The sequence below is a fragment of the Balaenoptera physalus genome, assembly GCF_965194825.1.
Source record: "Balaenoptera physalus genome assembly, chromosome: 11".
Taxonomy (NCBI): domain Eukaryota; kingdom Metazoa; phylum Chordata; class Mammalia; order Artiodactyla; family Balaenopteridae; genus Balaenoptera; species Balaenoptera physalus.
The window spans coordinates 92,821,409-92,837,514 of NC_138896.1; the positions used below are offsets into that span (position 1 = coordinate 92,821,409).

Genomic DNA, 16,106 nt, shown 5'->3' on the forward strand with positions numbered 1-16,106 from the left:
TGAATGGTGTCCCCCCCGCAAATCCATCTGTTGATGTCCTAACCTCCAGTGTGACTGCATTGGGAGATAGGGACCTTATGGAGGTGATTCAGGTTCAATGAGGTCATAAGGATGGGGTCCTGATCTAATAGGACTGGTGTCCTTACAAGAGGAGGAAGAGACGCCACGGGAGTGGTGCACAGAGAAAAGGCCATGTGAGGACACAGCAAGAAGGTGGCCGTCTACAAGCCAGGAAGAGAGGCCTCGTCAGAACAATGCTGCTGGCACCTTGATCATGCACTTCTGGCCTCCAGAACTGTGAGAAATAAATGTCTGTTGTTTAAGCCACCGAATCTGTGGCATTTGTTATGACAGCCCAAGCCGATTAATATACTTCTCTGCACCTGCTCCTCTCAGAGAGGAAGCGGCCTGGCCCTGGCTGGGAGGGGAGCGTGACACGGGACGGGAAGTTCTGAAGTGCTGGCCCTTCTTGGAAGTCTCACCTGGCTATGGACACTGGGTTGAGTCTCATCAAACCACTGTTGTGCTGCAACCAGCTCATACCCTCCCGAGAGCTGACTCTTAACATTTTTAGGAATTTTCCAAGCTGGTTATTAAAACACAGCCATAATTAAAAATTAAATTATATAAATTTCTATTAAATAAATTATATTAAAAATAAAGGTCATAAATACTCAAACCACCTCTTCCTAGGTATTTTACTATGTTTTACTATTATGTGTACTTCTGAGGTTATTTATATCTCCTGTATCTGTAAAGTGGGTATACCACATAAGGGCATACAACCACACAGCTCTTCTGAAACCCAGTTTCACTGACATCACATGAGTAGCTGAACGCAGGTCAAAGTAGGAGTCCTTACACCACAGACATTGGCCAACACTACACATCAGAGCTCAATCTATTGTTTTGTTGATTGTCTAGACTTAAGATAATAGTGGTGAAAATGTCAACAATTAAGTGCATCCTATATACAGCTGTTACACTGTGAATAGAGCAAAAATCAAGGAAATAGTCTTCCAGTATTCAAACACTGTTATCCAATTCAGCAAAGAAGTCACTCATGCCATTGATGAATGCGTAACGTCCTGACATATGTCTTTGTTGTTTCACTTTCATCTTCCTCTTTAATATAAACAAAAATATCAACCAGTATTCATGTCAGAACCACACTCATTTGTCAGTTGTAACTGCTGGTTGGATACTGATAGGAGAGTTGGGCAAAAATGAACAAAAGCATTTTGTGAAAATTATTTGGCTATGTGGAATGTATAATATTCTATGTTTTATTATTTTAAATTATATCTTATACATCACTAATATCAGTAAACTTTATAATAAGCACATGGTATATATGCAAATACATATATACATGTGTATATATACATAATACATATATATACATGTATACACATACATGTACTTCTTTTTGGAGAAGGATTTATTAAGCATTAAACATTCACCAACACACTGCTGCATCAAATCCTCCCCACGTGAGGAGGTTGTGGTCCAGAGAGCAGAGCACCTGCTCCAAGTAACACACCCAGGTCTCCCGACCGCCCCACCCCTGCCCTGTTCTGCTGTTTCCACCGCATCACAGCACCACCTCCCGCCCTGTGGGGTTACAGAAGGACAACCCAGCAAGACAGGAAAAGTCCCTGGGGTTCCATCACTTATATTTGTTCCTGAAATCCTCTCTGTGCCATACCAATAGCTAAGCCATAAATCCTAAGAGGTGCATAACTTCATTACTCTTATTATGCTTAATTAAAATAACACTGAGCCTGGGCTAGTGATTAACTCTCTCTCCACCTCCCTCAGCCTCACATTAGGGAAATTTGCTTCTGAACCCACTGAACAAACACAGGCCAGGATTGTGTTTTTCCTCTGGGTATTTTAGTTATTTTTCACGATTATTTTCTTACCCCTTGAGGGTCTAATTCCTCGAGATGGACCTTACTTGGGAAAGTGGAAAGGAATGAAGGGCAGACAGACCTTGCTTCAAAAGTGGTTCTGAGACACCATTAAGGAGATGAAAAGGCTGGCCACATACTGGGGGGAAAAGTCATATTATATAATGTAAATGTGTAAATGTGTTCACAATGTATAAATGTACAAATGCATAAAAATAGTATATATAAAGCGTCGTTTAACCTCAGTAACAATACGACAAACAATCCAATTAAAAATGGGCAAACGATCTGAAGAAATACTCCACCAAAGAGGATACATTACTGGCCAATAAGCACATGAAAAACGATCAACGTTATTAGTCGTTTGGGAAACGAAAATGTAAGCCACGAGGAAGCAGTGCTGGACAGCCAATTCAATGCTGAAAGTTAAAAAGACTGACCACACTAAAGGGTGGTGAGGATGTCGGCCCGCTGGAACTCTCACATGCTGCTGGTGGGAACGCAAAGCGCTACAAACACTCTGGGAAAGAGTTTAGCCATTTCTTCTAAAGTGAAACACAGAGTGACGATACAATGCAACAAGTCCACATCCTAGGCACCTACCCAGGAGAGATGATAATAGATGTCCACACAAAGCTTGTACATGAATGTTCACAGTGGCTTTATCTCTAATAGACACAAACCAGAAACAATCCAAATGTCCACCAACAGGGAAACGGATAAAGAAATCATGGTCTACCCATATAATAGAACAGCCCCAGTACTGACAAAGGAATGAACGGTTGTACACAGAGCAACACGGATGAATCTCCAATAATTACGCTGAGCCAAAGAGCCAGGCATAAATGAGTATTCGCTATACGATGCCACTGTAAGAGCCAGGCATAAATGAGTATTCGCTATACGATGCCACTGTATAACACGTTCTAGAAAAGGCAAAAGTATAAGGGCAGAAAACAAATTAGGGGTTACCAGGGGCTGCAGGATATTGACTGCAAAGCAGCACACGGGAATTGCTGGGGGTGATAGGGAGGCTCTGCATCTCGCTTGGGTGATAGTCACAGGGGTGTATCCATTTCTCAACTGCACACTGAACGTGGATGCTCTGTATTATATGAAATTTATACCTCAACAAAATTCATTTTTAAAGTAGCTTTAGAAGTGTAACCTTGGGCAAGCTATTCTACTTTTCTGGGCCTTAGTTTCCTCATCTGTAAAATGATGATAATAACAGTTGTTATGTCATGAAAATTAAAGGAGAGAATATTGTAAACACTGAGAATATGGATGTGTACAATAAGCTTGGTTTGCTTGCCTTGTCGATTTTCATTAAACTATAAAAGGCCATGTAACACGTATTCATTCATTCATTCATTCATGCAACAAGTATTTATTAAGCACCTCCTACATTCCAGACCTTGTTCAAAGCAAATGAAACACACCAAAGATTCTTTCCTTCTTGAGATTTTAAATTCTGTTTGGGGAAGACAAATAATAAATAATAAAGATAATACAAAGAAATTATATATGTTATATACAATATTATATAGGTATGTTAGAAGATGACAAGCGCTATGGGGGGAAAAAAAAAAGAAAAAATAGAATAAGGTGACAGATAAGAGCATTCAGGGCTCACACAGATTGCAATTTGAAGTAAAATAGCCACGAGAGGTTTTAGTGACTAGGTGATGTTTCAGCAAAAACTTGAAGGATGCATACTGATGAGAAAAAGGAAAGAACAGAGGCAGGAAGGAAGGGAGGGAGGAATCATTATTTCCCAATTCAATAAACTATCAGTTGCCTAAAGCTGAGTATTAATTCTACCAAGTGGTGGTGGGGGGAATCGCACTCTTTCTACCACATCAGTTGGAATGATTCTGCTGGAGTATAATCACTGAGGAAATGACAACTAAAGTGAGGAATGTTTACAAGTCACAGGAAGGCACACCGGCATGATGAATTCGAAACACCTAGACTGAAAAGTCATCACAGCCACCTATCAGCCACGTGACTTCTGGCAGGTCACTCAACCTCTCGGAGCCTCAGTTTCCTACCTGAGGGAAGGTGATAAGGGTCCCCAAAAGCGCTGTGAGGGTTAAAGGAGATAACGGAGGAAGGTTCTAGCATAATTCCAGGTGCCCTTCTTGGCTGAGACCCACGTGGATGGGCGTGGCTGCCCCGGGGAGCAGGGCCCCCTCACTCTGCCCACCACGGAACGACAATGACTAGTCTGCTCTCTGCAGCCCCAACACTGCTTCCCTGACTCGCCGATTAGCACGTGCAATTTCAACACTTCTCCAACGAGAAGATGTTAAATTCACATTCAATAATTTATGGAAATGGATGCTGATATTTTCCCTTCCCTTTTTTTTTTTTTTTTTTTAAAGAGTACTTTAAAGAGATCGCCCGATTTCTCACACTTGACACAGTCGATGAGCAATCTGCCCGATGGCTGAGTGGTGCCACCTTTGTCGGAGCTGGGCCTCCTGGGGAGATCCGGGAGAAAAGAGAGCTTTCTCAAACATTTTACTTGTAAGTGGAGTTCATTAGTTTAGATTCCTTTGCAATAAATTATTAGCCACTGCTTTCAATCTTAACAAAAATGGACGCTGCCATGATTAGAGTCTCCTATGTTTGTAGAAAGACCCTATAATAAACCTACACTTGATGATAACCACAGCAGATTGGTCCTCAACCAAATCGGTTATTTGTCCCCAGAGGGGAAGCCCCCCATCTGACAATCAAAATAGAAGCCTGGTTTTCTTATGCTCAGAACATTAACACTGATCCACAGGCAAATCCAATCGTGGCACGTGTTGGCTTAAAACCCTCCATGCTTTCTCATCATGCTTAGGAGAAAGTTCTGTCAAAAAATAATGTTCAGAAAATAAAAACCCAACTCTTTTTTCCCCAGTTTCATTGAGATATAACTGACATATAACATTGTATGAGTTTAAGGTGTACAACATAATGATTTGATATTTGTATATATTATGAAATGATCGCCGCAGTAAATCTAGTTAACATCTGTCACCTCACATAGCTACAACTTTTTTTTTCTTATGATGAGACTCTTTAAGACATACTCTCAGCAACCTTCAAATATACAACAGTACTGTCAACTGTAGTCACCATGCTGTACATTACATCCCCAGAACTTATTTTATAACTGGAAGCTTGTACCTTTTGACCCCCTATATCCATTTCGCCCACTCTCTACACCATCTGTGGCAACCACCAATCTATTTGCTGTATATTTTTGAGTTCCGGTTTTTTAGGTTCCACGTATAAATGAGATCACATGGTGTTTGTCTTTGTCTGTCTGACTCATTTTACTTAGCATAATGCCCTAAAGGTTCATCCATGCTCTCACAAATGGCAGTATTTCCTTCTCCTTTATGACTGAACAATATTGCATTTATATGTACACCACATTTTCCTTATCCGTTCATCTGTCATTAGACACTTAGGTTGTTTCCATGTCTTGGCTGCTGTGAATAATGCTTCAGTGAACATGGTGGTACAGATATCTCTTTGAGATACTGTTTTCTGAAAACCCAACTCTTATTGATATAGGATAAAAATGTGTCAGATGTTTATTTAACTCATTAATGAGAGAACCAGTGATATGGTAGAGCTGGTTCAAAAAGCATTTGATGACAGGGGTTTAAACAGTCCCTCAGGAAAGATGTATGGAAGTCAATTTTTATTTACTTGTTCCTTTTTTTTTTTTTTGGCCACACTGCGTGACTTGCGGGATCTTAGTTCCCTGACCAGGGATCGAACCCGGGCCCACAGCAGTGAAAGTGTGGAGTTCTAACCACTAGACCACCAGGGAATTCCCTACTTGTTCATTTTTTTAAGTTAGAAACAAAACTGACTAAAGTCCTTCAGGGTAATAAAGCGAGAACCTTTGGGGTGGTCTTCTCTACCAGACAGAAAGCACTGACTTCTCTGCAGAAGGGCAGCTCTCTACAGATATACATGTAACTTCAGAGAGATCAGGCCCAAACGGTAAAGAGTAGAATCAAACAAAGGTACAAGCCCATAGAGAATTAAGTCATCCTTGGGTGGGCTGAGTAAATAATGCTCTGGTCTGACATCAAAGAATCTATGGTCTTCCTTTTTGCCCTCTTTCTAAGTTTTGGATCCTTTTTATCACAAGTTCTAAGTTTTCAACATGGCGGACAACACCAGCTCCTCCCCCGGCCCAGCCCACCTGTAATGCTGCCCTCCTGAGACAGCTTCCCCACCCTGGGCCGCCACGGCTGCTTCCTTGGTCTGGAAGCACAAACCTCCTTACTCCTCCCCTTTCCTACTCCTATGCTCAAGTCTTCAGCTGAAGTCTGTCCTCAAGGGAGCTTTCCTAACCCCCCGGACTAGGTCACACCCCCATGAACACCTAAGGCAGCCTTCGGTCGGCCTCCCTCTGGCACTTCTTACAACTCTGCTCAATGACCTCATGGTGCAGTTAGTTGTCCAAAGTCTGGCTCCCTGACTGGACTTTAACCCCCCTGAGAGCAGGGGTGGGTCTGTTTCACTCATCACCGGATACCTGGGGCCAAGCACATAGCCTGAAACGGGAGGATGGGGGAGGGTAGCATCTCTCCTTAGGACCCAGAGTCTCCACACCCGGGGGTCTTGTTGTGCCCAGATCTGGACAAAATCCCAGCTGAGCCCTTCGTGTTCCAGGAAGCTCCCGTGAGGCCGGCTAACTGGTCATGGGGACACAGAGGTTGCACCCCCCTTGGCTGCAGCCGCCTTCACCCCTCACCCCCATTTTGCTTGGCTCTTGGAAAGTTTTCAAACAGATTTCAATTAGTTGTCAACACTCAAGGTTTAGAGTCCAGAATTTCCAGTTCCTCTTGGAAAATCATTAGGCCCAAGAGGCCACACTTGGCGGGAGCTGAAGAGCAGTGATTTCCTATGGTCTCTTTGCTGACCGAGCTGGATTACCAGCTGCGTCGACCATGGTGTAGGCACCCAGCCCATGTCACATGCATCTCCCTAGTACGAGGCATTTGAGTTTTCAAGCCTTGTGCTGAAGTCTCTACGAACCAATGAGGTCATCAGAAAGAGACACATTACTCTGGCTCCCATAAGTATATCCTGCCCAGCCCACTGCTGAGATTCTGTGATGTCCCCTCCCTCTACTTTCAGAACTCACCAGAAGGGAATCTCCACACATTCAGAAAAACTAAATCATCTGAGAAATTTAAATTAAAAAGTTGCTGAGAATCTTCCATCGTATTTCTCAGTTCCCCTTCCACAGAGAACCTCTCAGGAATGTCCCCTTAGCTTTAGTGGAAGAAAACGCTTTTCTCGTTTATTGATCTGCTCTGCCTTGTTTTATTGGCAGATGAGAACTCTGAAACCCACTCATGTTTCTTTTTGAGCTTTGGCTACCAGGAAACTCAGAGTTAAATTCTGAGCTTGCTTCCAGCTACATTCTTTAGTTTCTGGTTTTCTGGCAACTTGGACACTTTGCTTACTCTGCCCTACACCCTCACTTCCCTTTTGGAGAATTATTCCTCCTGCCCAGACCCCCATCCTTACTCAGAAGCAACCAGGATGTCAAGCGTGACCCCACCCCACTCTGGCCATAGCTGATGGGTCCAGGAATGGATTCCTGGCTCAAGCCAACCCCTAAGTCCTTAGCTGAGGCATGCTGGAACTGAGAGATGCATTGCTCTTGAGACGCTGGATTGTGGAAGTCAAGTTCATATAACAAAGGAGCTGTTGGCTCCATGTGGATTGGGGTGTAGAGAGCGCAGAGAAAACCCAACATGGGGGTGGAGAACTCATACTCCAGTGTTCAAGCCCAGATCTGTTTTTGCCCATAGCTTCTCTGAGACATTCCCACAGTCTTTTAAGAAATCTTCCCTTTTGTTAAAGCTACCTAGAGTTGGATTTCTAAATGTTTTAAAATGGTAAAGGAGGGGACTTCCCTGGAGGGCCAGTGGTTAAGACTTCGCCTACCAATGCAGGGGGTGCGGGTTTGATCCCTGCTTGGGGAGCTAAGATCCCACATGCCTCATGGCCAAAAAACCAAAAAACATAAAACAGAAGTGGTATTGTAACAAATTCAGTAAAGACTTAAAAAAAAAGAAGAATGCAAAATAATAAAAAGAAAAGATTTAAAATGGTAACGGAGACTATGCCATTTGTCTGCTTCAAGCACCCAAAGTCCTTAAAATAAAAGTCGAACACTTTACCCGATAAGGCCCTGCACGATCTGGCCCCATCCAACCTCTACAAACCGCTCTCCTTCCTTCATTTTGCTCCAGCCACAACAGCTTTCTTGCTATTCCTCCAACTCTCCGAGCTCCCACCTACCTCGGGGCCTTTGCACGTGCTGTTCCCTCTGTATGGAAAGTTCTCCTCCCAGAGCTTCACACGGCTGGTTCTTTCTTGTCACGTCACCTTGTCAGAGAGGCCTTTCCTGATCACCCAACATGTATTTGCCCTCCACCCCACTCCGCCCTTTCACTCCATCCTGTTTACTTTCTTCATGTCTCTGTCACTCTGAAATCATCTCATTTATTTGGTTGTTTACTTGGGCTTGGTACAAGTAACACTCAAATGCAAGCTCCACGAGGTCACTGTTGTTAAGACCAGCAACGAGCATGCTGGCTGGTACACGGTAAGTGATCGGTACATAGTCATTGGATGAATAAGTGTTCCTTGGAGCCCAAAGAGCCCTCCTTAATACAACAGACGACAACCCTCTCTCCTTACCCCTTTCCTTATGTGGTTCTTGAGTTCCTCAGTCATTTTACTGGTCTTTGTGTATCTTCACTGGTGGATTCCTCAGAGCCTTTCTGGAGTGGACAGAAAAAAATAAGAGAATTTACTTATTTGACAAATACTATGTGCCAGGTATGTTTCTAAGCACTTTACCAATATTAACTCATTTAATCCTCCTAACAACTATATGAGGATTGTAGCATTATTATCACCCCACGTTACAGATGAACAGACTGAGGCAACAGGGGTGGAGTCACTTTCCCAAGGAAAGCAGCCTACTGGGGGTAGAGCGGCGATTCATGCCCAAGGAGTCAGGCTTTGAGCCCACGTCTGTGACCTTTCGGCCAGTCCCCTCCCAGGTGAAGGGGAGGAAGCGTCCTCACTCCTGGTAGGCGGTCATGAGTCCTTGGGCCCCTTTCTCACTCTTATGTTTGGGCTCTTGAGCAGGACCCATGAAAGCACATACTCAGACCAGCACAAAGCCAGGGTGAAGCACGTCTGATGAGAACTATGACAGATTGCAGCGCGACACTGCAGGATGATTGAGGGCTTCGTCTAATCACACCAATTGGTATAAATTACTATGTTGGCCGCCCCGAGCGGCATCTGTGGGATTTACACCTCATTAGATCAGCAGTGCCAAATGAAGCAACAGGGTTGGGCCATCCCCTCCTCGGGAGCTGTGTCTGTGCTGGGCAGAAATCGTCAAGGGGAGCTGGAAAGTAGGATCATAACCCTCCAGGGAACGACGGCAACCGAGCTGGAGGAAACAGAAACTAAAGCAGTCGCAATTTTGCGTCTGGGCGTTTCTGATTTGAATCAACTCTTTACACTTCTGCTAAACTCCTGCTTCAGCTCTGCTGCAGTTGGCAATTTAGCCTGAGAACAAGCAAAATTGCAGCCCCAGGTGGTCCGGGGAGAGTGCTGGAAGGCGCAGCGGGTTCTGAGGTTTGGGGATTCAGCCGAAGCAAGGAATCAGTTTTGTTGGGGGAGATGCCAAGGGTCAACTGAGCCTCCTCCAAGTTTCCACTGGCCACCACCGCCATTAAACAAACAATGTCAGAGAAAGTGGCACACACAGCTTCAAGATCACCCCAGCACTTCGCAAGCCCCACTCCAGAGCTTCGTGCCGTCACTCCAGGCGGCCACCTCCTGTTCCTGCCAACCCTTCCGGAGGTCCAGAGGATAAAAACAGGAAGGCAGGAAGCCAGGGAACCTGGATTTCCTTATTGGCTTCCGAAGGTGGTGTGGGGGGGGGGGGGCGGCGGGAAGGGAAAGAGGCAGAAAACGAAGAAAGGGTCCATCAGAGCCAGGAACAGAGCCCAGACTTGATTATAAAGTCGGGAGGCTTTATGTCATGCTGATGCTTTAGCGGCCATGGGCTTTTTCTCCAGACAATGTCACAGATGGGTGTCTATGTTCACACTGCAGTTGATGAATGGGCTTGGGGGCATAGATAATCACTTGGGTCGATTAGATCCAGCAGAATACAAGTCTTGGACCCGGTGTCGGGTTCACGTAAAGGGCGCCCGGGTAGATGCTGGCTCCACCCCGCCCAGATGTCCTCTGCACACACCTGCAACCAGGGCAGCTCGTCAGGCGGGAGGGCTGTCCGCCGCCCCAGGAGCACGACCTGCGTGTGGGGAAAGCGGAGCAGCCCCCGGAAGCAGCCCTGCGTGATGGCCGATGAGGCACCGGGATGACTTCAGGGCAATGTTCTCTGCTGTTCCCCAGAGCTCCCCGGCGAGCCGGGGCTCTGGTTGTCCACAGTGATAACCACCTTGATACATACCTGGATAATTCTGCCTCCCCCTTCCCTGCCTTACTTCCCTCCTCCCTGCTAGCGCTTCCTGGGATCCCCTCCCAGACAAAAGACTTGCACTACAATATTGGTCTCCGGGTCTGCTTCCAGGAAAACCCAAACTAAGACAGTGTCTTTGTACAACTTATTAAGCGGCACCTGTCTGGGTAGATGTGGTCTCAGGGGCATAGGACTTGACAGGCAACCCTCTCTGGCCTGATGAAGCCCAACACCAGGGTACCGACCGGCAGGTGACATGCGGGCTAGACTTCAGCCCCCACCTGATTCCTCTGCTGGGCATCTTTGCCCGACACAGAGGCACCTCAGCATCCACCTCTTCTCTCTTCTCAGTTTCAGGGAAGGAACGATTTACTGGAAGGGACGCTCATCTTTTTTGAGGCATACCAGAAATTCCACCAACATACTTGAGAGCCAAGGAATTCCGGGCAGCAGCAGAGTATGAAAGAAACAGTGCGGGGTTTGAGTGTGACTGCTCTGAGTTCGAATCCCGCCGCTGCCACATCCTAGCTGTGTCACTTCGGGTTCAACATTTTAATACTCCGTAGCTTCCACTGCCTCAGTTGAGAAAGGACACATATTGCTTGAGGCATAAAGTTAGGAAGTAAGTCATGGGTGCAGTGCCTGGCAGTCAGAAGGTGCCCTTTCAGTACTGGTCCCTCCTCATTCCTCCTGCGCCCCTCTCCCCAAATAGCCAGCGGGGCTCACCAAGTGGTCAGGGCCAGACTGGAACGCATGCGCATGCGTCTCCGAGGGCCCCTGATACTCAGAACCGGGTCAACCCCATGCTAGTGTTGAATGCTCCCGCTGTTAGTGCCAGGCTATAAAATGTTAATGAAAGGAGGCCACTGATCAGATCAGGTGATGGTGACAAAGCTCCCGTCCCATCTGTTCTTCCCCTCCCTCCTCTTCAGGCTGGCATGAAAACAACTCCACTACTCCTCTGCTGAGTGAAGTGATGCACACACACACCCCCCTCAGGAGACCCCACGCCAGGAGAGGGTACCCGCCTTCTCTCTGTATTTCTTGACTTTTGTGCTGTGAGTGTAAGGGCCATGGTTGTCACTGGATTTCTTAGCAGGTCCTCCTGGGTTTGGCACCGTCTAAGGTTTTCCTCACCTGGAGGTGCTGACTGACCATGAGTCCTGGGCCTCCTTACCTAAGCACAAACCTTGCCAAGCTTATTGTTTCACTCAAGGGAAAGAGCCAGGAGGACCTGCAGAAATAAGATTCTGGAAGCCTGGAGACCCTGACAGCACCTCCTCCAGGCTCCCCATCGACCCACCCCCAGCCAAGCAAGCCTGTTCTATCCATTAGGACACATGCATACACACACGTGCACAGACACACACACACACACATACACACAGAGGCGCACACGCACACGCCACCTTCCAGGTCTCACAAACATGTCAGAGAAGAGGAAAAAATAAAAGGCACTGGCCTGAAACATTTAAAGAAAAATATGCAAAATCAGAATGAATAAATGTCTAATTCAATGTTTACAAACATTAGGTCCATTTTGTTCACCGTCAAGTTTAGTTTTCATAAAGACTGTATTACATACGAAGACAATCTGTGAGTTGGTTACCTTGCTTTGCAAGAACTCTTGATTATGCATGATGATAACTTAGAAAGCAGAGCCAATAGCAAATTAAATGAGTGACTATTCATAGCCAAGTAAGTTCAAAAGCAAACCTCTAAAACTTCTTTAAAATATAGATAATATATAAAAATAAATATATCTACATATATACATATGATAGGAGTACATTATAATATATATGTGGTATATATAATATAGGTATTATGTATAATATATATGTATAATATATATTATATATAATATATATATATACTTATGATGTGACTGCGATGTAATGTTTGATACAACATATAATGTACGGTGCTTGGCTCTAAAAGAGAAACCAGAGCCAATCAACATCTTTAAATAGCCTGCTATGAGGCAAAAGTCACAATTGTTACTTATTCTCGGGGAACTCTTTACTAGAGTATACCTCCCTCCTGAGGAAGCCCTTATTTTTTTCCCCTGGAGACCCTCAGTCACTGGTCATGAAAGATGCACACGAATAATTCCTGCCTTATTATTTCAACATAGGAAAATGGCCATTTTGCCCCTTAGAATTAACCAGCAACCCATATATATGCCTTCTTCTGCCTCTTGTCCTACAGATTTGCTGCCACACCTGTTACCTCCAGAGATTTCTAAAAGCTGGTTGCGTTCACAGGCAACTGAACCTCTTCTTTAAATCTCTGAAATCTTACTGCCTTTCCCCCACCCCTGCTCCTCCCCAGAAGCCAGCGGGGTGCACCAGGCCTCCCAGGGCGGCCACCGCAAATGTGCAAGTGTTCAGGCCCCCTGTCTTCTGTCCCTGATTCTCAGAGGCTGTGCCCTGTGAAACCTCTGAGACTAGAAAGCCGCGTACCCCCGACCCCCGCCTGGCCTCTGCCAACCTCTTCGGAGCAAAGGTGTGAGAAGGCTGTTAGCCACAGGTCATTAGCGGAGCCTGAGCTGACGTGGCACCAGGGCAATGCCCTCACAGTGGGCCTCCCTCAGCCTTTCGTTTTCATGCCGCTTCAAGGAGCAAATTGATTTCAAATACACACTTTAGAGCCTCTTGTTCGCCCCATCATCTCTCCAATTAAGGCAAAAGGCTCAGGGGCTCGTCTTCACTCCGAGGAATCCACGGGGATGCCCTGGGCAGCTCTGGGTGCGGAGAGGTGCCAGCAGCGCTGACTGGAGACAGATGGGTGCTGGGCTTGTCGATGAATAATTCACACCCTGAGAGCCCTGCTGATACTTGGCGTTGAAGAAGGATTCTTTCTGAGCCCGGCCGCTGTGCAGATGGGTGAGGTCTCGCAGGCAGAGGCCCGGACAAGCCTGGGAGAAGGAAGAAAGAGGCGCGGCTGGAGCTGCATCCACTGACTGCTTCAGGACACGCATCAGGCATCTCCGGCAACTAACTCCCAAGCTGCTCTCCCAGGCAGGGCGGCCAGGGCTGAGTTCTAAACAACACTGCAGGCCACTAGATCTGGCTCCTGGAGGGCTGTTGAGTGAGCTGAGGGTGGATCTTCCCCCTCCTCCATGCAAAGCTTTGCTCCTGGATCCCCCTCCGCCCCCTGGTCCCAACCAGCCCTTGGGGAGCCACTGTTAGTCACATGTGACAGAACTGCAGACTCACAGAAAGAGAGAACTCAATTCAACAAACACGTATGGAGTGCCTGTGATGTGCCAGGCACCGTTCTGCTGCAGGAGATATGGCATAAACAAAATGACCAAAAACCAACTTCTCAGGGAGCTTAAATTCCACTGCATGGACTCTCTGGAAACCAGTATGATCCAGTCTCCTCTGGTGGAAGAAAAAGTAAAAGGGATTGAGCTCCAACTGTGGCCCTAACGATGTGCCGGGAACTTTATGTTTCTCATTTGATTCTCTCCCTCAAGATGAAATTATCACCCCTACTCTAGAGATGAAGAAATCGAGGCCCAAGGAAGTTTGGTAAGATGCTCAAGGTCATAGAGCTAATGGGCAGTAAATCCTGACCTGTCTTCAAAGCACGTGATGGGTGTCCTTCATGAAAGCTCCCCATTTCTCTAGCCCATATTATTAGTCTTCTTTTAAAGTAAAACCAAGTTTAGTTGCTAATGCCAATATTTAATATCTTTGTGCGCTTGGGCAAGAGACTTGGTTTTGTCATCTGTAAAATGGGACTAATGGCACCCATATCCCTGAGTTATAGTAAGGATTAGAGGAGATCAGGCCAGTAAAGCCCTTTGTCCAGAGCCTGGCACTGGGTAAGTGTTCAATAAGTGTGAGCTGTCACTAATATTAGTAGTAGTATTTTCATATTTGATATGAACAATCTCATATAGGGAGAAAGTTATAAATCACACCTAGCAAATCACCCCTAATAAAAGAATAAAAACTAAGTCAGAGAGACTTTTATACTAAAAGTAAAAGCATACTGTCAGGCCTATAGAAGAACATGTGCTGGGGCACATTATGAATACAGCAGGTGTTCAATACACTGCGACCTTTTGACTCTGACTGTCACAGCTTTAGGACATAACTAAGAGAAATTCGAAATTGTTAGGTGTGTATCTGACCACTCCATCCTAAAGACAGATCTGTGCTGGCCGTGATGACTGCAATGAACACTGCCCAGAATGGCTGTGAAGGGGCAGTGCCAGGCACGGTGCCCACCTGGGTGGCTCCTCTCACAATTCAGTAAGTGTCAGGGGCTCCATGCTTAGTACAGATATACCTCATTTTATTGTGATTTGCTTTACTGCCATGGGTCCACCCCTGTGGTGGGACCAGAGTGTAGTGTCAGCCCTTCAGACAGTCAGGGACAGAGCACCATTATTATAGAGTGGGACAGGAATGGTTTCCCCGGGAGGATGCCAGACAGACCAAAAGACATGTCTACTATCGCCCAGGAGCTCAGGTGATTATGGGAAGATGCTTCGTATGACAAGCTTTTAAAAATGTTCAGAAAAGAAGATGGGAGAAGGACTCCAGAAAGGATTACAAAAGGGCCACAGCTTTTGGAAAGACGATCCTGAAGCAGAACTCCACCATTCCTAATCTCAGGAATGATCAGGTAGTTCTAAGTCACTCCCCATCCTAGGAAAACAAGTATGACCCTGGCTGGCCCCTGTGACAAATACCAATGGGTTTTTTTTTTAAAGCAGCCTCCATCCCCTTCCCCTTAATTGCCCTCCCAGACTGGCACACAGAAGCCTCACCCCTCTCACCCCAGCCTCCCTCAGACCCTCCCCCTAGGAGGGCCTGGAAAACCCCAGAAGCCCCGGGCCAGGCACCCAAAATGCTACTGTATAAGTACCCATAACCCAATTCTCCTAAACCAGGGGTCAGCAAACTTTTTCTGAAAAGGGCCAAATGGTAAAATAGTCTAGGCTTTGCGGGCCAAGAAGCAAATTCAAGGCTATTACACAGGGAAACATACAATGAGATGTAACATATGACAAGAGGAAAAACTTTCTACAAGGTCTTTTCAATCATTTAAAAACATATATATATATATATATATATATTTTAAATTCTCAGTTTATGGGTCGTACAGAAATAGGTGATGGGATGCATTTGGCCCGAGCGAGGTCTGGTTTGTGGACTCCTGCCCTAAACCGTCCAAGGGGGAAGGAGCCAAAAGTGAGCAGAACTTATATTGAAGGGAAGAGGGTGCTCTAGGATCAAAATCACAGCCACAGAGGGGGAAGGAGGAAGAAAGGAAGGTAACTGTCGGCGCAGAGAGTGAAAGAGAGAGTCAGGGAGGTTTGGAGGGGAAAGGCGACTCTTCGTTTGGGGGCGGGCAGAGACTATGATAAAAGAGTGATAGAGAACAAGAGAGTAAGAAACAGAGAGAGGAAGGGGGACGGATTTACAATATTTGCTGCGCCGTACAATGAAATTCACCAGGGACTATAATGTTCAATTGCTTTTCACTTATTGTGTGTACGGGGTTTTCTTTCTTTCTCTCTCTCTCCCTCCTCCCCCCCCCCGCCCCCAAGTCTGGGCCCACAGAGGCATGTAATTTCTATGGGTTGCTTTTCCAATCCGCTGGGGTGGCTAACTCGCCCCCCT

At 46.0% G+C, this 16,106-nt stretch overlaps 1 long non-coding RNA gene across 1 annotated transcript in view; it reads right to left on the minus strand.

The window, feature by feature from the left end:
• Nucleotides 1-9,834, minus strand: part of LOC309637591 — a 49,997-nt gene extending 40,163 nt beyond the window's left edge. Inside the window, exons 1-2 of the long non-coding RNA XR_014250687.1 lie at nucleotides 9,740-9,834; nucleotides 8,652-8,734 (exon numbers count right to left, since the gene is read on the minus strand). This is a non-coding gene — a long non-coding RNA (uncharacterized lncRNA). The remainder of the gene's footprint in view (nucleotides 1-8,651; nucleotides 8,735-9,739) is intronic.
• Nucleotides 9,835-16,106: the final 6,272 nt, after the last annotated feature.